The 22,714-nt window shown below is 39.3% G+C and overlaps 1 protein-coding gene across 1 annotated transcript in view; it reads right to left on the bottom strand.

The window, feature by feature from the left end:
• The window catches only part of HYDIN (HYDIN axonemal central pair apparatus protein), a 345,392-nt gene extending 323,229 nt beyond the window's left edge, over positions 1-22,163 (bottom strand). The window contains 1 exon segment of the mRNA XM_070770879.1: positions 22,061-22,163. The gene's annotated coding sequence lies outside the window, so the exon portion shown is untranslated.
• Positions 22,164-22,714: the final 551 nt, after the last annotated feature.

Genomic DNA, 22,714 nt, shown 5'->3' with positions numbered 1-22,714 from the left:
AAAACATATAGAGCAGAAAACAAGGAAAAAAACTCTCCTTAGATGCAGATGGCCTGTCTACATAGATATTCCCAAAGAATCTACAACAAACCTCCTAGAACTAACAAGTGAGTATAAACACACAAACATCATTCACATTTCTATATACGAACAATAAAGATGTGGAAACCAAAATACGATACCATTTGTAACTGTCATTCCTTCAAAAACAAAGTAAGTTGAACAAAACATATACAAGACTTGTATACTAAAAATGACAAAGAGCCAATTTAAAAAATCAGAAAGCATCTAAGTAAAAAGAAGATCTATGTTCATGGATTGGAAGACTCAACATGGACATACTTGGTGGAAAAGTGACATTATTCTACCTAACACACAATCCAATTAGAAAATAGACAAAGGACATGGAGACATTTCATTGAAGATGTATCAAGCACAAAAAGCATATGAAAAGTTGTTCAACATTACCAGATATCAGGAAAACGCAAATTAATACCATGATTAAATAATACCACATACCTATCAATCACCTGTGTATCACTACAACCACCTAGACGTGGGTGCTATTAGTCTCCCCATATCCCAGATAAGGAAACAGAGGCACAGAGGAGGTAAGTAGCCTGCCCCAGTTCCCACACTAGGAAAGGGGAGAGCTGCAAGGAGAAGAGTCATTCTGGTTCCAGAGTCCACACTCTCAAAGGTGACACTATTCTGCCTCTACCCTGAGATTCTATCCCCTAATATCTCACAAATTCACCTATGCCTTTTTATCCCTGCTGCCTTCCTTTGTTAATGTTACTCCCATGGCTTGTCTCGGTGACTGCAACAGCTTAACTGACCTCCCTGCCTCCAGAATTGGGTCTCCACTCCCACTCCACCCCCACAGCCTAGTCACTCTCTACACTGCAGCCACAGTGACTATTCTAAAGGGAAAACCTGGTAATGCCATTTCCCTACCTAAAATCCTTTAGTCCGGAATACTCCAAAAGGTTCTCAGCATGACACCCATTCCAGAAACCTGCCCTTCTTGCACTTTATGCTCAACTCACAATTCACAAAGTCTCAGGGGCTCACACACCTCCAGACTTATACATAACACCTAGAATGCCTTTCTTCTCCTGATTTCAGTCCCTTCTCTCATGGGCCTCTCAACAGGGATGCTTAAGTGTCCTCATGGCACGATGATTGACTACTTCCACAGAGAGTAGTCCCAGAGACAATGGGAGAAGCTGTGCTGTGTCCTCTGTGGCCCAGCAGTCACATACTCTCATTTGGGCAAGATCTATTAGTCACACAGATCAGCCCTATTCCATATGAGAGGCCACATAGGGACATAATTACCAGGAAGTAAGGGTCATTGGGAGCCATCTTGGAAGCCATCTTCCACATTTATCTCATATGTTTATTAGGAGGATTAAACGACATAATATCTGTATGTCACTTTGTACAGTAAATATAATTGTTCTTAGTGTTACTAGCAGAAAGTTTGGTTTAAAAAAAAAAAGCTAGAAAAGATGGAAATTCCGTTTAATTAAACTTTGCCTGCTAAAAATAAGTAAGAGCATCATATGAAACTGCTCACATGTCTTCAAGTTCTGCTACCGCTAAAGTGAGGACAGGGGCCATTACATACTCTGGGATGTTGATAAATATTTCTTTACCCCAAAGTACCATTTTAGCAGGAAAATATCGAAGAAAAAAAATGCAGAAAATGCTCAAGTAAACGCAACATGACTTGTTACCACTGACGGGTTCTCTAGGCACTTGGAGTAAAAGGATTAATTTTCATATTTTAATCCTGCTGCTGCTTCTGGTTTTCTTCTGTTTCTAAAGCTGCTATGCTTCTTGGTTTCTTATGTGTCAGATCTCTTTTAAATTGGACTTCTTCAATTTCATAGGTTTCATATTGGGCTTTGCTCTTTTCCCCTGAAATACGTCCTGAAAACAATCTGTCTCTGCAGGATGTGTGGCTTATAGCCTAGGCAGATAAAAGAGAGACAAATTTCAGAAAGAATCCTCTTATTTGACCAGGCTGAAGAAAAGAAAAATAGAGATGTATTTTGTATTTTGTTCCGGTCACCAATTCCAACATGCATGTGTGTTTGTGTGTGTGGTGTGGCGGGGGCAGGAGGGGTGTCCCCCACAATAGCAAGTAATTTATCTACATAGAGATGGCATCAAATCCCAAAGGTTAAGTGTTAGTCCTATAGACTGCCCCCACTCTTCAGACACTAGTCGCAAGCCCAGCGTGTGTGCTTCTGACCCACTGACTGTAAATCAGAAGTTTCCACAACCCCAGCCTCAGGTTCAATTAGTTTGCTACGGTGGCCCTCAGAACTCAGAGAAACATTTTACTTACTAGATCACTGGTTTATTATAAAAGGATAGTCCCTGGGTTACTGTTGCCCTTGGATGTGGCCTGATAACTTCACTATTCATTAACCTTCTAGTGAATTGAAGCAGGCCTTTGTTTATAATCTGTCCACTTTTTCCAGTCACCCTCAGCAGGAGGGTGGGCCTGTATTACCTAGTCTACCATTCTTAGAAGCAGAAATCCTCATTCACTGAGTGTAGATGGTATAAAGGGAGAAATCCTAACCAACGCCTAAAGAATCTTCCAATACACCAACTTTTTTGAAACTTTGAAGATAAAATATAAAATACTCACAATACAAACAGCACCCAGGACAAGAGGACATCTACTTAGAGGCTTGATGTTTGAAATTACCTGGATATCCCATTCATGCCACTTATCTAAGATATACAGAGCTGATATCTTGACATCTTGATTGTCTCATTTCAGGTAAAAGTTGAGATACAATTACCATTAGCTGAGATGCACACTTAGTGCATCTACTTGCAGCTATTTAAGTGCCCGAAAGTAAACATTTTTAATTTGTCTATCAAGCAACCAAAGGCATGTTTTTCTAGCTCCTTCTCACCTTGCTGCTGCTGCTGCTGCTGCTAAGTCGCTTCAGTCGTGTCTGACTCTGTGTGACCCCAGAGACGGCAGCCCACCAGCCTCCCCCGTCCCTGGGATTCTCCAGGCAAGAACACTGGAGTGGGTTGCCATTACCTTCTCCAATGCATGAAAGTGAAAAGTGAAAGTGAAGTCGATCAGTCGTGTCCGACTCCTAGTGACTCCATGGACTGCAGCCCACCAGGCCCCTCCGTCCATGGGATTTTCCAGGTAAGAGTACTGGAGTGGGTTGCCATTGCCTTCTTTGCCTTCTCACCTTAAAAACCCCCAAAAGCAAAAAATTTTGAACAGGTATATTAAAATTGAGACTCTCTGAGCTTTGTTGTTATTCAGTCCTCAGTCGTGTCTGACTCTTTGCGACCCCATGGACTGCAGCACACCAGGCTTCCCTGTCCATCACCAACTCCCAGAGCTTGCTCAAACTCATGTCTGTTGAATCAGTGATGATCTCGTCCTCTGTCATCCCCTTCTCTTCTTTGCCTTCGATCCTTCCCAGCATCAGGGTCTTTTCTAATGAGTTGGCTCTTAGCATCAGGTGGCCAAAGTATTGGAGCTTCAGCATCAGTCCTTCCAATGAACATTCAGGACTGATTTCCTTTAGGGTTGACTGGTTTGATCTCGTTGCAGTCCAAGGGACTCTAAAGAGTCTTCTCCAACACCACAGTTCAAAGCATCAATTCTTCAGCACTCAGTCTTCTTTATGGTCCAACTCTCACATCCATACATGACTACTGGAAAAACCATATCTCTGACTAGATGGGCCTTTGTCTTTCAGAAAGAGTCTTGATCCATATATGGATCTGGATTATGAGACTCACTTATCACAGACACCCTCAGATGATACGGTGAAATGCACTGTTCTCATCTCTGGAATACCCAGCCTCTTCTTCCAAGTCCATTAGCCCTACTGGTACACTCTGTCCCCATTTTGACTAGGTTCTCAGGCTTCTCCATTTCCCCTGATCCAACTATAGGGTTACTTAGGGATAACAATTCTGAAACTATCTCCTGCCATTCCATACCCTTTCCCCTGCTTGGACTCATCCTACAGGTCTCAGTTGAAACATCACTGCCTCTAGAAAGCCTTCCCTGACCACCCTGAAAGGCCCCGTGTTATATGTTCTGAGAGTAATTGCACTTCTCATATAATGAATAAATTGCCTGTGTAACTAGATTTTTACATCTGTCTTCACCAGAGAGCAAGTTCTCTGAGTTCACACACCTCAACCATTGTGCTCACCACTAGTATATAACCTAATATATTAACAGGAATCAATAAATATTTGTTTAATGATTAATGGTCAGTTTAATCATTTATTGTTTTCTGTCTCAATGATCAGTCCAGTTCAGTTCAGTCACTCAGTCGTGTCCAACTCTTTGTGATCCCATGGACTGCAGCACACCAGGCTTCCCTGTCCATCACCAACTCCTGGAGCTTACTCAAACTCATGTTCATTGAGTCGATGATGCCATCCAACCACCTCATCTTCTGTCATCCCCTTCTCCTCCCACCTTCAATCTTTCCCTGCATCAGGGTCTTTCAAATGAGTCAGTTCTTCACATCAGATGGCCAAAGAATTGGAGTTTCAGCTTCAGCATCAGTCATTTCAATGAATATTCAGGACTGATTTCCTTTAGGGTTGACTGGTTTGATCTCCTTGCAGTCCAAGGGGCTCTCAAGCATCTTCTCCAGCACCATAGTTCAAAAGCATCAATTCTTCGGCACTCGGCTTTCTTTATAGTCCAACTCTCACATCCATACATGACTAATGGAAAAACCATAGCTTTGACTACATGGACCTTTGTTGGCAAAGTAATGTCTCTGCTTTTGAATATGCCATCTACGTTGGTCATAACTTTTCTTCCAAGGAGCAAGCATCTTTTAATTTCATGGCTTCAGTCACCATCTGCAGTGATTTTGGAGCCCAAAAATATAAAGTCTGTCACTATTTCCACTATTTCCCCATCTATTTACCATGAAGTGATGGGACCGGATGCCATGATCTTCATTTTCTGAATGTTGAACTTTAAGCCAACTTTTTCACTCTCCTCTTTCACTTTCATCAAGAGGCTCTTTAGTTCTTCTTCACTTCCTACCATAAGAGTGGTGCCATCTGCATTATCTGAGGTTATTGATATTTCTCCTGAAAATCTTGATTCCAGCTTGTGCTTCATCCAGTCCAGCATTTCTCATGATGTACCCTTCATATAAGTTAAATAAGCAGGGTGACAATATACAGCCTTGATGTACTCCTTTCCTAATTTGGAATCAGTCTGTTGTTCCATGTCCAGTTCTAACTGCTGCTTCCTGACCTGCATACAGATGTCTCAAGAGGCAGGTCAGTTGGTCTGGTATTCCCATGCTTTAAGAACTTTCCACAGTTTGTAGTGATCCACACAGTCAAAGCCTTTGGCATAGTTAATAAAGCAAAAATAGGTGTTTTTCTGGAACTATCTTGCCTTTTCAATGATCCAATGGATGTTGGCAATTTGATCTCTGGTTCCTCTGCCTTTTCTAAATCCAGCTTGAACATCTGGAACTTCACAGTTCATGTGCTGTTGAAGCCTGGCTTGGAGAATTTTGAGCATTACTTTACTAGCGTGTGAGGTGAGTGCAATCGTGTGCTAGTTTGAGCATTCTTTGGCATTGCCTTTCTTTGGGATTGGTTCCAGTCCTGTGGCCACTGCTGAGTTTTCCAAATTTGCTGGCGTATTGAGTGCAGCACTTTCACAGCATCATCTTTTAGGATTTGAAATGACTCAGTTGGAATTCCATCACCTCCACTAGCTTTGTTCATAGTGATGCTTCCTAAGGCCCACTTCACTTTGCATTCCAGGATGTCTGGCTTTAGGTGAGTGATCACACCATCGTGATTATCTGGGTCGTGAAGACCTTTTTTGTATAGTTCTTCTGTGTATTCTTGCCACCTCTTCTTAATATCTTTTGCTTCTGTTGCTGCTGCTGCTGCTAAGTCACTTCAGTCGTGTCCCAACTCTGTGCGACCCCATAGACAGCAGCCCACGAGGCTCCCCTGTCCCTGGGATTCTCCAGGCAAGAACACCATACAATTTCTGTCCTTTATTGTGCCCATCTCTGCATGAAATGTTCCCTTGGTATCTCCAATTTTCTTGAAGAGATCTCTAGTCTTTCCCACTCTATTGTTTTCCTCTATTTCTTTGCACTGATCACTGAGGAAAGCTTTCTTATCTCTCTTTGCCATTCTTTGGAACTCTGCATTCAAATGGGTATACCTTTCCTTTTCCTCTTTGCCTTTCACTTCTCTTCTTTTCATAGCTATTTGTAAGCCCTCCTCAGACAACCATTTTGCCTTTTTGCATTTCCTTTTCTTAGGGATGGTCTTGACCCCTGCCTCCTGTACAATGTCATAAACCTCTGTCCATAGTTTTTCAGGCACTCTATCAGATCTAATCCCTTGAATCTATTTGTCACTTCCACTGTATAGTCATAAGGGATTTGATTTAGGTCATACTCGAATGGTCTAGTGATTTTCCCTTCTTTCTTCAATTAATTAATGTCATGTATTACTATAGCATAAATAACTTGAGAGTTATGGTTCCAGACCATAACATGTAAAAGCAGTTTTTGACAGACCTGTTCATTTTGTCAAATATACTAATTTAAGCATGGCAGACAAGCTATTTTAAATCCATGTTTGCTTTACTAAAATAAAATAACTGCTAATTTATATGCCATTGATTCTGTTACCACCAGAGTCTAAAAACCAGTAGGCTTGCAAAAGCACAGTGAGAATGCCTTTGGTTTCTGAATGCCTTTGGTTTCATGAAACACATGATGAATGTTCATTTGGAGAATTTGCTTCAATCCACATACAAATGCACATCACTCAAAAGTAATCTATTTTATATGCTTATGAATGCTAGGCAATCATATTATTTTCATTGTAGAAAATTCATAAACAAATGCATATTTATTTATGATGTTGAGTTTTTTTTATTATTTTTTTTTCTTTACAATATTGTATTGGTTTTGCCATACATCAACATGCATCTGCCACAGGTGTACACGTGTTCCCCATCCTGAACCCCCTCCCACCTCCCTCTCTGTACCATCCCTCTGGGTCGTCCCAGTGCACCAGCCCCAAGCTTCCTGTATCCTGCATCGAACCTGGACTGACGATTCATTTCTTATATGATATTATACATGTTTCAATGCCATTCTCCCAAATTATCCCACCCTCTCCCTCTCCCACAGAGTCCAAAAGACTGTTCTATACATCTGTGTCTCTTTTGCTGTCTCACACACAGGGTTATTGTTACCATCTTTCTAAATTCCATATATATGCGTTAGTATACTGTATTGGTGTTTTTCTTTCTGGCTTACTTCACTCTGTATAATAGGCTCCAGTTTCATCCACCTCAGTAGAACTGATTCAAATGTATTCTTGAATTTGTTGCAGTGAAGAAGAGATTTTGAAATTATCATTTACTGCTAACTAAAATCCCTTTTTTGGATCTAACCATTACATCAATGAAGACTTATTTTAATAATAACAGATGAAATGGCACTCCTGCTGGTTTAGCAAAAATAAAAAATAATTTAAAAATAAGCTATGGTCTATGATCTCTTAATGACTTCTTTGTGAAAGAAATCTAACTAAGCAAAGGAAAATCTTGGGTGTATTAATTTCTCTTCCTAACCAAAAAAAAAAAAAAAAATCTCTAATTCAATTGTTCTCTCTCCAGCGTGCTGTATCAATTCCTCTACAGAATTTTTCTAACATGAGAAAATATCTTCTCATATGATACTACAATGGGTTTAGTGGATCATTTTCCCAAATCTGCTTATGTTACTTGGATTCAAGAATGCATACTCAATTAGGAATACTTTTTAACAGTATTTAATGCTTTTTAACAATCTATTTTTGTAAAGGATTTGAGTTGTCCAGTATTATTTTTCCCTCCCATTCTTGTTCCTTCTATAAGAACCTACTGCCCTCTCCAGAGGCAGAGGCAGACCTGGCCAATCATGGTAATCTGTTTTCCTATGCTCTGGTTGTTCCTGAGTGTGAGCAATGTGACCCTAATAATGTCAGCTGGAATCTTCTATTGCATGATAGTTGAACACTGAGAAAGAGAAGTTCTTTCTTTGGACCTTCTGGGCTGAAAATGAATTTAAAGATATCAGCAGGCATCTTCTCCACTACATGGAGAAAGTTTTCTGCAGGACAATGCCATGTAGATGAAAGCAGAAATGTCAGCAGGATGCATGGATGACAGGTGGGAACAAAGATGAATATAAGTGAATCATAATCATATTGAAAGCAGTTCTAAACTTTGAGGCCCTGATATCTACAGTTCATCTTTTGATCTTATGAGCCATCCTAGTGTCTTAGTGTCCCAACTACACAAACTAATAAATTTCTTATTTTGTTTGAGCAGTACTGAAATTTGAAGTAAGATTCTGTCACTTGAAATCTGACACTCTCTAGTGATAACTGTTATATTTTTAGGACTTTTACATTTACCTGAAAATTACTCCTGGCAATTAGGCGGATGATTTATAAATAACTACTATGCAAAGACATGAGTTTTATTTCCAAAAATAGTAGAAAATGCCTCACTTCTATTAGGATATGAGAGAGTAAGTTTAAACATTTTGTATTTATATATACTATATAGATAAATTCATTTGTACCATCAGATATACTCTCCAGGATGCCTAGAAATCTGGAAATCATGAAAAGTCATCAGATATGAGATTATAAAACCCAGGACAGGAATTCCATATATAAATTATTCTGCTCTTACCAAGCCCATATTTGAACATGACTGGCACGTGACAAGGTCTCTGCAGAAGCTCACATGGGTCCAAATATTCTGGTCATCCAGAATGTGTGAGTCCAGAAGAAAGAACCAAAATTATTTCATTTTCACACTTTGAAGGATGAAAGTCTATAGAGGGCTACACAGAAAAATCCTTTACAGAAATTGATACATTTTACATTATTTCCTCCAAGTACTAACAACTTAGAGTTATTTGCAACATTATTCAAAAGTGATCTTATTTGTTAACCAAATTCTCTGACAAAAATAATGCCTGGGAATCAGATTTCCCTTCACAGAGTCTCTTTAATAAAAGCAAGCCATTCACATAAGAGCAAATCTGGATTTACTCAGTGACCCTTCCATGGTTTCAACAAACATGAGTGAAGAAAGGGACCAATGCTTTCATCAGTCTCCACTGGCCATTAAGGATGTGGTGAACCCCAGAAGAAAGTGAGCAGCACCTGCCCGACCCTGCTCAACAGAGAGCTTTCCACACTGATCACTGTCTCATACACCCTCACAAGCAGCTACTTGTTAAATCCTGCATGTCCACCTTTTATTAAAATGTCAAATGGAATTCTTTTAATTCATATTGGATGGCTGTCATAACAGAATTCAGTAATGAAAACCAATGACAGAGATTGGTTACAAACTAAAACACTATACTTGAGCTCTCTAGTGTATTACAGGGCCATTTTTCTTCTTTCGGTCATCACAGTGTTATATATTGACTAGAAAATTCTGCGTGTGGTGCTTTCAAAGGGCTTGGCCAGATCGATTCCCATTAACAGTAAGAAAAATATCTGTATCCAGCCTATATCTCAATTCAGAACAACTATAAACTTTCTTCTAAAACTAAACAGGACCTCCATTTCCGGTAACGGCAGGTAACAGGTGAACCAACAAGTCCTATGAACACAACTGAAAATTCTTTCTCCAGGGGATCTTCCTGACCCAACAGTCAAACCAGATCTCCTGCATTGCAAGCAGATTGTTCACCGACTGAGCTATGAGGGAATCCTTAAAAAAAAATTTAATCTCCTCTAAAGTATTAAAGAGTTTTCAATATAGTCAACAATTTCCAGACCAAAATCTAAAGGAAATCAAACACCAGAGAAGTGAGCAAAGCACTAGAACTCATACCAACTTCTGCCTTAGGGCATTTGCTAATCCAGATAAATTTGGGCTTTGGTTTTGGTGACCTTGGTGGGCAATAACATAAGAAACAATGATCATACTCCACTCAAGATGGGAAGTACAATTAGAGACCTTTTTCACCTTAGCCTGGGGCCCACAATGAAAACTGACGACTCCATCACCATCCCCAGGAAGCCACAATAAAATCTATCATGGTGCTAAAAAGAGAAAGAGAATAAAAAGAAAAACAAGAGGGAAAGAATATCTGAAAAGGTGGGGTCACTTCTGACTCAAATTTGCAGCCCAGGTCCTATCACTTAAGTTGTCCACAGAACTTCAAGTCATGAGCTAGGTTCAGGGTCGTCCCAGACTAACAAATCCCGAGGTGCCTGGCAGAAGCAAATACAAATCTCCTATGGAGGAAGGCACCATCCTATCAGAGACTAAAAAACTAAAATCCCTACAAATAATATTTCAAGGACAATGAAGAAAAAAAAACAAGACCTCACACAAGAAAACAAGACACCATGAGCAAAATTAACAGAAACTACAGACAGTAGAAGATAGAAGCAGAATACAGAAGGTAACAGAAGCAGAAGATATTAAGAAGAGGTGGCAAGAATACACAGAAGAACTATACAAAAAAGGTCTTCATGACCCAGATAATCACAATGGTGTGATCACTCACCTAGAGCCAGACATCCTGGAATGCAAAGTCAAATGGGCCTTAGGAAGCATCACTATGAACAAAGCTAGTGGAGGTGATGGAATTCCAACTGAGTCATTTCAAATCCTAAAAGATGATGCTGTGAAAGTGCTGCACTCAGTACGCCAGCAAATTTGGAAAACTCAGCAGTGGCCACAGGACTGGAAAAGGTCGGTTTTCATTCCAATCCCAAAGAAAGGCAATGCCAAAGAATGCTCAAACCAGCACACAATTGCACTCACTTCACACGCTAGTAAAGTAATGCTCAAAATTCTCCAAGCCAGGCTTCAACAGTACATGAACTGTGAAGTTCCAGATGTTCAAGCTGGATTTAGAAAAGGCAGAGGAACCAGAGATCAAATTGCCAACATCCGTTAGATCATTGAAAAGGCAAGAGAGTTCCAGAAAAACACCTATTTTTGCTTTATTGACTATGCCAAAGGCTTTGACTGTGTGGATCACTACAAACTGTGGAAAGTTCTTAAAGCATGGGAATACCAGACCAACTGACCTGCCTCTTGAGACATCTGTATGCACGTTAGGAAGCAGCAGTTAGAATTGGACATGCAACAACAGACTGGTTCCAAATTAGGAAAGGGAGTACATCAAGGCTGTACATTGTCACCCTGCTTGTTTAACTTATATGCAGAGAACATCATGAGAAATGTTGGGCTGGATGAAGCACAAGCTGGAATTAAGATTGCCAAGAGAAATATCAACAACCTCAGATATGCAGATGACACCACCCTTATGGCAGAAAGTGAAGAAGAACTAAAGAGCCTCTTGATGAAAGTGAAAGAGGAGAGTGAAAAAGTTGGCTTAAAGCTCAACATTCACAAAACTAAGATCATAGCATCTAGTCCCATCACTTCATGGCAAATAGATGGGGAAACAGTGGAAATAGTGACAGACTTCATATTTTTGGGCTCCAAAATCACAGCAGATGGTGACTGCAGCCATGAAATTAAAAGATGCTTGCTCCTTGGAAGAAAAGTTATGACCAACGTAGATGGCATATTCAAAAGCAGAGACATTACTTTGCCAACAAAGGTCCATGTAGTCAAAGCTATGGTTTTTCCATTAGTCATGTATGGATGTGAGAGTTGGATTATAAAGAAAGCTGAGCACCAAAGAATTGATGCTTTTGAACTGTGGTGTTGGAGAAGATTCTTGAGAGTCCCCTGGACTAAAGGAGATCCAACCAGTCCATTGTAAAGGAAATCAGTCCTAAATATTCACTGGAAGGACTGATGCTGAAACTCCAATACTTTGGCCACATGATGTGAAGAACTGACTCATTTGAAAAGACCCTGATGCCGGAAAAGATTGAAGGAGGGAGGAAAAGGGGACGACAGAGGATGAGATGGTTGGATGGCATCATCGACTCAATTAACATGAGTTTGAGTAAACTCTCGGAGTTGGTGATGGACAGGGAGGCCTGGCGTGCTGCAGTCCATGGAGTCGCAATGAGTCAGACACAACTGAGCAACTGAACTGAACCAAACAGACAGTAGATCATCAAAGACTTCATAGAGGGTACTTAATGGATACAAACTATGAAATAACTATATTACTCGGCCTGAAGTACTAACAGATAAGCCTGAAGATCTCTTTAGGACACAGGAATCTATAACTAAAAAATGATACAACAATTCTGTGAAAACAAATGGACTCTTCAAAAATGTTAATATTCGAAATAGCAAAAACCTACACTGTCCCCCTGCCCCCCTCCAATACGTCAGGGGAACTATTCGACACTAAGGAGACTAAAAACCTTAAAAACTCAATGAAGCACATGACCCTTGACTGAATCCTGAATTTAATTTAAAAAGAAAAAGGAAACATTATTGAAAATTGGGGGGGAAATTAATACAGAATTTATTAACACTGCATTAATTTTAAGCTTATGGACTGTGATAACAATATTGTGATTACCTAAAAGAATTTTGCTCTTCTTAGAAAGTATCTGTAATGTATTTAAAGGAGCAATGTGAAAGGACACAAAAGCAAATGTGGCAGAAAGTTAACAACTAATGACTCTAAGTAAAGGGCACTTAGGTACTATTATTTCAAGTTTTCTTTAGATTTGGAAACTTTTAAGAAGAAAACATTATAGGGGGAAGTTGTAGGGGGAAGTCGTATAGAAGATTTCGTAAGATCCAAAAAGAACATCTAACAATAAGAGGTATAGTAGCTAAATTTAGAAATTTCTTAAGTATACAAGTGAAGTTAAGAGACATGGAGGAGAAAGAGCTGATATCATTGGAGCCTTGAGGGCAAAGAGATGAGTCAGAGGCAATATCTAAAAAAATGATAGCTGAGGATTCTACCGAAATGTTGAAAAAGACCAATATGTAGATTCAAGAAGTCCACTAAATCCCAAGCTAGATAGATGGGAGAAAATCCATACCTAGACTCATCTTAGAGATGGTAAAGAAAACTAAAAATAGATAAATCATTTAAAAGGCCAATTAAAAAAAAAGACAAATTATGTTCAAAGAGGCCATGGTTCAATTGAGAGCTAATTTCCCAATATAATGGAAGACAGAAAATGGTAGAATTATGCAATCAAATTTACTGGAAGAAAAAACTGCCATCTTTTAATTCTATAGTCAGCAAAAGTATCTTTCAAGAGAAAATTAAAGACAATTTTGGATAAACAAATGTGGGAAGATTCCCCATAGCAGATCTACTTCAAACTTAGTTAATTGGTATTGACTGCAACTTTAACCTACACTGATATTTTAGATTCTGCTCTCCAGGATTCTGCTGTTCTCTCAAACAATCCATCTAATAAGTTACAAGAAAAATGAACAACTATTGCTGAAAATGATTTTGAAATGGTTAATACACAAATCATTCCATTTGAAGTCTCAATGAATGATCCAAGTTGTCATTCATATAAGTTCATTAATACTTGTAAATCCATACTAATGAACAACTTTTCCAAAGTGAGAAATCAAAATAATTTGAACTCAGCAGGGATATCATTTGTGCCTGGCTCATAATAAAGGAAGTCTGTCCTATGGCTCTGTATTCATTACTTACCAAATAGAAACATCATTACCCGTATATAAATTTCTCTTCTAAACAAAACAAAACAAACCCATGAGTGGTGACCTCAAACTGAACTAGTTAAATTTAGGGACTCATTTGTAAAGGTCAGTGTCCTTTGCTGAAAATCCACTTTTTATGGAGATGAGAAGTTTAACCTGCCCTACGAGTACCAGGCATAATTAGCCAGCTGCACTCTCATAATAAGGTGCAGATGGTTAATTACACCAGCAAATAACTGCTTACTTGTGGGCACAAAAGCCTGTACCTAAAAATCATTAAACGTATACTTGGGCCTATCTATGCTCATGCAAACAAAACACATTTCCAAGGTTTCACCTGTGAGCAAATCACCACAGGCTCCAACTCCACCACTCTGGGGGAGACCCATTAACACTGCTGAGGTCTGGTTCAAGGAAGGGACACTAGCCGCAAAGCCATAAATCAGTGAGCGAAATATTTCATGGGGTGCTGAGTCCTTGTTGAAAAATCTCCTGAAGTTAATTTGTTGTAACAGAAACCTAAGGTAGAATTTGTTTTCCCTAGAACCCAAAGTAAATTCTATCTTCTTCAGATTAAAAACTCTAAAGAATTTTTTCTTCACAAGCAAAAGTCAACATTAGTTGTCTGACAAAGAAAAAAAGACAAATTTTCCTGTGCCCTTGAGAAATTTCACTGGCTAGCTGAGCTCCCAGAATTTAGAAAGCCATATCAGAAACAATACATCCAATGGTTGTTAGGTTGTTCCAAAGATCCCACTTAAAAACAAATTCTACTAATCCCCATATGGTGAGAATAGGACTTGGGCAGAAAGCAGAGAGGGCTCACTACTTTCTAAAACCCAAATCTGGAAGTTCTCTGCCAGCTTCACTGTTCTCAACTTGCAGGGTTTAAAATGTCAGGGCTGGGGAAGAGAATGCTCATCTACTTGAATCTGCACAGAACCTTTACTCAGAGGAATCCACAGGATGTGTGATTCTATTCAGTTTAATTGTATGTTGGGGAAGAGGAAAAGCTGTCTGCCATGGTTTTAATTGCTAAGAGCACACGATCTTTTTAGGAACCATCTGTTTAATTGTAATTACAAATAGCGATGCAAAAACACAAATGATTAACAAGTACAAAACTTCCCTACCACTAACAGTTTTAACATAAGCCATATAGTGAAAGAGTGTGTTGTTGCCTCTCTCTCTGCAATTCCTCTCTGCAATATTTCATGATTTAGCAACTGGCAGTCTACTATTTATTACAGAATCTCATTCTGGTGGTGCTAAAGTTATTAATTAGTGTTCTTGGATTATATTTCTCTGTTACTCCTTTTTATTAAACTTTAATTCCCTCTGAGAGTGACAGGGATTATATCAGAAATGAAATACCTAAGGCTCCTGTTTTCTACCTCCTGTTCAAATCTTTGAGGTTTCATATAATCACACATCACCTATAATTAATTACCTGGGACATTCCAAAGTATTGCAAGACTAATTTTTTGGCTTTCATAAGCATAAATTTCAGCCTTCTTGGTTTTGAAATATGCTTACCACACTGTTATCATTCTAAAAGACACAAGTATTGGTGATTGTTTCCAGGCATGAATAAAAATAGCTTAACCTTGAAATTTATTTTAATTAAGGATTTTTCAAAGTCATTGCCGCAAACCTGGTGGATTGTTTATAATAAAAACAAGCATCAACAACATAGTTGTACAGAACACAAAATTAGGGGCGAAGTTTTTTAACTTGGGTTTATAAGAGTAGTTTAAAAAAATAAAGAGAGATAAATGCTGTTGGATCATAATGTTAATAGAGCAACCTTATATTTAGGACATTTTAGACAGCCTATTAAAGCAAGAGGATGTGATTTTAAAATAAAATTCAGGAGAGATGTATGAACTGACAGTGAAATTACATGAGATTTCTTTCTTAGTCATGTCACACTAATTTTTCCTCAAAGTAAGATGAGTTGACTTTTTGGTATTCATTTTAAGATGAAGATCACCACTTAAACAATACCATATACTTTCTGACTAGTCTTTCAGTCACACATGAAACACTTTTAAAAAGCCCTCTCTCCTCTACCACTGCAACAGATAAAGATGACCCTTAAAAAATCAGAGAACTAAAGCACTTTAAATCCTCAAAGATGTAAAAAGACTGACTGCACAGCTTTTCAAGTTAAATTGCGGTAGAGGCATTGTGCGATATGTCAATTCCTCACTTATGCTCTGTCCAACTCAAATCCTTCTAGTCATGATCCTACAATGATTTTTGCCTTATTTCAAGCCTGGCTTCCCCTTGCAAGACATTTTATATGAAGAGCAGCAAAATGCTAAGCTCATTTGCAACTGTTAATGAGGAAATAGATCTTGGGAGAAAATATATGAAAGAAAAAATCTGCCCTCGGAAACAGCTGCTTCTTCACTTTTAACAACAGCAACTGTGATGGAGCGTGTCACTGTGCCCTGCGCTCCGAAATGTGCTGTCCTAAGCCAGCGATCTTTAACCTCCAAGGTTCAAATCAGTTAAAAGCTATGAACACTGTTCCCCAAAAGATGAAAATAAACATAAAATCTAAACTAAACATAAACATAAGATAACAACTAGAACCATATGGGAGGATTCCATCCCATACCAACTCAAAACAAGAAGTCGTGCTGCCCCTGGGGCCCCTAGATCAGGCACGCAGAAATGTTTACTCCCTGACAGGCAGGGTCGACACAGCACTTCAGTAACCACTCAGCACTGAAGCAGCTACAGAAGACTGTCGACTTTCTGTTCCCCAAAAGATTACGGGAGTAAAATCTCTGAAAGGAGAATGAGGCAGGAAAGTGGGCAGGGTACAACCTTTAAAAGAATGACATAGCCTGAAGGTACAACAAACTGAGTAGAGACAACAGGGAGAAGGCGATGGCACCCCACTCCAGTACTCTTGCCTGGAAAATCCCATGGGCGGAGGAGCCTGGCAGGCTTCAGTCCATGGGATCACTAAGAGTAAGACACGACTGAGCCACTTCACTTTCACTTTTCACTTTCGTGCTTTGGAAAAGGAAATGGCAACCCATTCCAGTGTTCTTGCCTAGAGAATTCCAGGGACGGGAGAGCCTGGTGGGCTGCCGTCTATGGGGTCGCACATAGTCGGACACAGCTAAAGCGACTTAGCAGCAGCAGCAGCAGCAGCAGCAGCAGCAGAAACAAGGTCCAGGATGGCAGACCAGTTGTCTTCCACTAGACTCTGAGTCTCAGTATACACTCACTGAAACACATCGGCATGCTAAATGACACACCCACAGGCACCACGACCATAAATGTCAAAAAGTGGGCAGTGGCCCAATTCCTGGAAGTCCCCATCCTTTCCCCAGAAGAGCTGGAATACTCCTCCCACTCATTAGCCTATGAAATTACCCACCCCTATAAAAATTGACAACCCCATAACCTGGTGCCTCTAATGCCCCTCTTGCCTTCTGAGATGGCCCACACTCTGTCTATGGAGTGTGTCTCCTCCCTGAAAAAACTTTCACCTCAAAACAAACAACAAACAAAACCATTAACATAAATCCAGAGTCAAGCATCTCTACTCTATGCAGATCCCAGTTTACCAGTTTAAACATAGCTTCAGTACTCACTCATAGGCTATGTTGGTTCTCTCACACTTGATGAGAGTTTTCCTCTTCTAAATATTTTTTTATGTTAACACGTAAAAACATTCTCAAAGCTACTGTGAAGCTCGTAAAACTATACCACTAATTAATAATAGATAATAACTTTCCCTATCCTGTGTGATCACATGAATCACTCTCCCACATAAGCCAGAGGGATTGTTGGGCCTTCCCCTAAATAATTCTAAATTTTCTCATATACAAAACATGAAATAAAATGTAAAACTAAATCTATAAAACTTCAAGAAGAAAACACAGAAGAAAATCTGTGTTACTTTGGGTTAGGTGAAGAATTTTAGATAACATAATACATAATAGAAAAAATAGTAAATTGGACTTCATCACAATTTAAAACTTTTGACTCCAAAAGGCAACTCAATAAGAAGACAAGTGAATAAGACATGGGCAAAAGATACAAACACAAACTTCACCAAAGAAGAGATAAAATAATCGATAAACTCATGCTGTTCAACGTCATTAGGCATCACGGAAATGCAAATTTGAAACAGAATGAGAAACCACTACACATCTACAAAAATGATTAAAATGAACAAGACTGTCACTAGATGTCATGGATGTGGAGCAGATGACACTTTCATACTGTGCTGGTAGAAATGCAAAACACTACAGTTACTTTGGAAAACAGTTTCTTATAAAATTAAACATATACTTACCATAGAACCTAGTAATCACATTCCCAGGTATTTATCCAAAAATTATAATAACATATGTTGATACAAAGACTTTTCTGGGAATGACTACAACCAGCAACAAGAGAACTTTCTGAGTTAACAGAATCATTCTATACATTTACATGGATACATAGCAATTTTTCAAAACCCGCAGAACTGTACATCTACATCTAAAAGGAATAAATTTTGGAAAAGGGTCTATTCAGATCCTCTGCACATTTTTAGTTGGGTCTTTTGCTTTTTTGACGTTGAATTATATGAGTTCTTTGTATATTTTAATATTAATCCCTTATCAGACATAGCATTTGAAAGTACCTTCTCCCAGTCTGTAAGTGGCCTTTTATTTTGTCAGTTTCCTTCACTGTGCAAAAGCTTTTTTTTTTTTTTTTTTTTTGCAAAAGCTTTTTAGTTTGAAGTATTCCCATTTGTTTATTTCTGCTTTTGTTTCCCTTGCCTGAGGAGACATGGCCAAAAAATATTTCCAATATTATTGTCAAAGAGCATACTGCTTAGGTTTTCTTCTAGAAGTTTTATGGTTACAGGTCCTACATTTCAGTCTTTATTCCATTTTGAATTTATTTCTGTGCATAGTATGAGCGAGTAGTCCAGTTTGATTCCTCTGGATGTAGCTGTCCAGTTTTCTGAACACTGTTTACTGAAGGAGCTGTCTTTTCCCCATGATGTATTTTTGCCTCCTTTGTCATAGATTAATTGCCCATATAAGTGTGGATTCATTTCTGGGTTCTTTATAGATGATCGACAGGTTCACGAAAAGATGCTCAAGATCACTAATCAGAGAAATGCAAATCAAAACCACAATGAGATATCACCTCACACCTCTCAGAAGAGCTATCATCCAAAAGACAACAAATAAGCTTTGGTGAGGATGTGGAGGAAAGGAAACCCTTGTGCACTGTTGGTGGGAATGTAAATTGATGCAGCCATTATGGAAAACAGTGTGGAGATTCCTTAAAAAACTAAAACTAGAACTATAATGTGACTTAGCAATTCCACTCCTTGGTATTTATCCAAAGAAAACAAAAACACTAATTAGAAAAGACACATGCACCCCAATGTTCACTGCAGCATTATTACAATAGCCAATATATGGAAGCAACCCAAATGTCCATCAATAGAAAAACAGATAAAGAAGATGTGGTATATGTACACAGTGGAATATTACTCAGCCATAAAAAGAATGAAATCTTGCCATTTGTCACAACATGGATGGATCTAGAGGGTATTGTGCTAAGTGAAATAAGTCAGAAAGAGAATACCAAAAGCAATCACTTATATGTGAAATCTAAAAAATAAAACAAATGAATAAACATAACAAAACAGAGATAGTCATAGACCCAGAGAACAAACTGTATGGTTTTTCTGGTGGTTGCTAGAGGGGAGGAGGTGAAGGGAGGAGAGTAATCGGTGACGGAGATTAAGAGGCACAAATTTCCAGTTGCAAAATAAGTGGGTCATGGGTATTAAATGTACAGTGTGGGGAATGTATTCAATAATTATATATCCTTGAGTGGTGACAGATAACTAGATTTATTGTAGTGATCATTTTTAAAGGCATAGAAATATTCAATCATGATGTTGTATAACAGGAACTAACAGTGTTGGAGGTCAACTATACTTCAAAAACAAGCAAACTTATAGAAAAAGAGATCAGGTTACCAGTAGTAATGGGTTGAGGGAGGGGGAACTGGACGAAGACAGTCAAAAGGTACAAACTTCCAATTATAAGATAAATAAGTACCAGGGATGTAATGTACATGATATATACAATTAACTCTGCTGTATGTTATACATGAAAGTTGTTAAGAAAATAAACCCTAAAGAGTTCTCATCACAAGTAAAATTGTTTATATTTCTTTAATTTTGTATCTATATGAGATGATGGATGATGACTAAACTTACTGTGATAATCATTTCATCCTGAATATAGGTCAAATCATTATGCTATACAGCTTAAACTTATACAGTACTGTATGTCAATTATATCTCAATAAAACTAGAAGAAAAAATAGAGGTGAATTTTACAGTATGTAAATCATGCATAATAAATCGGACTTTTTTTTTTAATTTAATTTAATTTTTAAACTTTACAATATTGTATTAGTTTTTAAAACACCTAAGAAAATACTGGGATAAAATATTAATTTAAATTTTATCTCAACATAGTATCAATATCTCAAAGTATCAATACCAAGGGTATGTAAAATACCCCAACTGATCAATATAAAAATGACAGTCAGATTTAAATTGGACAAAGATAAAGAATGACAACCCACAGAAGATCAATTATCAGTAGTAAATAATCATAAACTGCTTTATCTCACTAATAAGCCAGCAAATGTAAATTACAACAAAGTGGTAAACATTATTTTCCCATAAGAAAGACAAAGTTTTAAAAGACTGATAATATCAAGTGTTGATGCCTATGCAGGGCAAGTACAATCTCTACAAGACTTCAAAAGAGTTATATCAATGGGGATGATGGAAATTCAATTTATTCATATTCAGCCAAATAAAAGGACAAAAAAATAACCTTTATAATAGCTGGGTGATTGTCTTTGCTGTTTAGTCAGTGGGCTGTAGAATGAGGTGAGATGGTTTTTAGTCCTGAGAACACTTGTGTCCATTTCATCAATGCTCAACAGTCAGTCCAGTGCAGACTGAGGAGAGCCCAGAAGGATGCATGAATGATTCTAAGGCTTTAGCAGTCCACCAAGCAGAGTGATGTTCAGGTAGCCACATGAATAGCAACAGCCTCCTCAATGTTCTCAAGGAAGAAGCTGAAGAATGAAATGAAGGCTACAGCAAAATTTAGAAGAACAAAGACATAATGGAACAGGGACTTCCCTGGTGGTCCAGCAGTTAAGAATCTGCCTGCCAGTGCGTGGGACACCGGTTCAGTCTCTGGTCCGGGAAGATCCCACATGCCCTAGAGCAGCTAAGCCCACAATTACCGAAGCCTGTGCGTCTAGAGCTGGTGCTCTGCAACAGAAGAAGGCACCACAATGAGAAACCCACGTACCTCAACTACAGAGTAGCCACTGCTCACCTCAACTACAGAGTAGCCGCTGCTCACCACACCTCGAGAAAGCCCAAGTGCAGCAACGAAGGCTTTGCCTTCAACGTTGACCTTAGCATCCCCAACCTAATACAGCAGTAAAACATGACTCTACTAAATAAGATCATAAGAGCACAAATCCTGTCTTAACATTACATTTTTTTTTTTCCTGCAAAACATCTAGGTTACTACTAAACATTAAGTAGGATCTCAATGACTTTAAGGAGTAAAGCAAAGGAGAGTGGGGAAGAATCATCTAGATAAAATACATACTGGTTGAAGTATTCTGGAGAGAAAAGGCCAAGACCCTATAGAGGCAGGGAGCAAGAAATCTAAGGTAAAACAAGTGAGGACACGTAGAGAACGGGACACCAGGTGGTTAAGAGTTATACCGACAGCTCTAACCATGGGACACTCTATGAACCCAGACTGCAGAACTGTAAAGGGCGGTTAATCATTAGGCACTTCACAGGCGCAGCTACGCAGTAAGACCACACACGTAAAACATATCAGGGTATACCGGGAATGCATTCGAGAAGAAGGGAGGAGGGGGTACGGCACCCCATTTTCCCGTTAAGGAAACACAGAAAATGACTTGCCCAAGGCCGAGCTAATTATAAGTTAGAAGCAAGGTGAACTTCTAACTCTCTCCTTCAGGCTGATGTCTGCTCCTCATCCACACAGATTCTAGGGAACCAACAGAAACTGGAGGCTCCACTATTGAGCGGAGAGGGGGTGAGGAGAAAGAGCATGAGGAGGCTGGGGAGAGATGGGATCTGGAAAGCTTAGGGAACCCCTGGGACAAAGAGCTGGAACACGAGGGAATGCCCCCAGTCAGTCCTTATACCCCTCATATTGCGACCCCACGACCACTGCGAGGGCCTTCGACCCGGTGACCTCCACCCCCTGTCAATTCCGCGCCCCATTCCCTACCAAGACCCCGCGTCCAACTCACAGACGCTGTAGCAAGGGCTTCCCAACCCGGCTCCAAGCAGCCGGCTCTCCTCCTGTGCCGCCTGGTAGCGGAGCTGTTACCATCCGTTGCCACAGCAACCACTCAGCGCCGCACAGCTTAGCAAGCCGCTCGATGATTGGAGAAGGCAAGCGTCCATAGCAACCGCCAGGCAGCGATACTTGTACCCCATGGTCTGTAGCCTACCAGGCTCCTCAGTCCATGGGATTTTCCAGGCAAGAATACTGGAGTGGGTTGCCATTTCCTTTCCATCAGACACTTTCTCTCCCCAAAGGCACCCTCTCTCACCAGACACTTGTCCTAGTTCTTTAAAAGTGCATCATGCATTATCTTATTTAACGCCTATCTGCGGGTGTTGCAGTGAGGTTCTTCATCTCTCCATAAATTTTTAAGAGTTCTTTTCCCTCTTCAGGAGGTCTGTGAACCCTTAAGTTATCTGCAAAAATTTATGTCCCTGTACCAAGTAGGAAGGTCCATAACTATCGAGTCTTAAAGGAGCCAGAAACAGAACCCAGGCTGCCAGATGCCCAGGAAAGTCCAAGAGAATAACTACTCTATGCATTTACCCCCCTCTTTCTTCTCAGAGAATGCAGATAAAAATATAGTGCGGTTTTTCCCAGATTCCACTTAGACTGT

The sequence above is a fragment of the Bos indicus genome, chromosome 18 (assembly GCF_029378745.1).
Source record: "Bos indicus isolate NIAB-ARS_2022 breed Sahiwal x Tharparkar chromosome 18, NIAB-ARS_B.indTharparkar_mat_pri_1.0, whole genome shotgun sequence".
Lineage (NCBI taxonomy): Eukaryota > Metazoa > Chordata > Mammalia > Artiodactyla > Bovidae > Bos > Bos indicus.
The sequence above is the reverse complement of the archived record's forward strand: the minus strand, read 5'-3'. Positions and strand labels throughout refer to the sequence as shown.